The sequence below is a fragment of the Etheostoma spectabile genome, chromosome 15 (genome assembly GCF_008692095.1).
Source record: "Etheostoma spectabile isolate EspeVRDwgs_2016 chromosome 15, UIUC_Espe_1.0, whole genome shotgun sequence".
NCBI classification, from domain to species: Eukaryota; Metazoa; Chordata; class Actinopteri; order Perciformes; family Percidae; genus Etheostoma; species Etheostoma spectabile.
The window spans coordinates 27300146-27300610 of record NC_045747.1 but is presented as its reverse complement, the minus strand read 5'-3'; the positions used below and the strand labels follow the sequence as shown (position 1 = coordinate 27300610).

Below are 465 nucleotides of genomic sequence, written 5' to 3'. Positions count from 1 at the left end.
AGCCAGTGCAAAAAGATGAGTTTTTAAAAGTGATATAAAGCTCTCAATAGAGGTAGCTGCTCTAATGAGAAAGCTCTGTCCCCTCTTGTTTTCAGTCTGGATCTGGGACAGTCTAAAAGCAACTGGTCAACGGACCTGAGTGCTCTGATTGGAGTTTGCAAAATCAGCATATCTGATCAAAATGATGATGCCAGCCCATTAAGAGATTTAAAAACAAAGAATAGAATCTTAAAATTCTTAAAATGAATTCTAAAAATGACAGGCAGCCAGTGGAGAGAAGACAGTACAGGGGTGATGTGGTCACTGCATCTTTTTTCTGTCAGCAGGCATGCAGCAGCATTCTGAACTAACTGTAATCGGCAAACTGAAGACTCATCATGAGTTACAGTAGTCCAGGCAATTTGTGATCAGGGCATGCACAACTGTTTCCAATTGGCTATGGGGCAGGTAAGGCTTGACCTTCCC

The 465-nt window shown here is 41.9% G+C and overlaps 1 protein-coding gene across 2 annotated transcripts in view; it reads left to right on the top strand.

Moving 5' to 3' along the window:
• adamtsl3 (ADAMTS-like 3) overlaps positions 1 to 465 on the top strand; it is a 238953-nt gene that overhangs the window by 141883 nt on the left and 96605 nt on the right. The gene's annotated exons all lie outside the window — the stretch shown is intronic.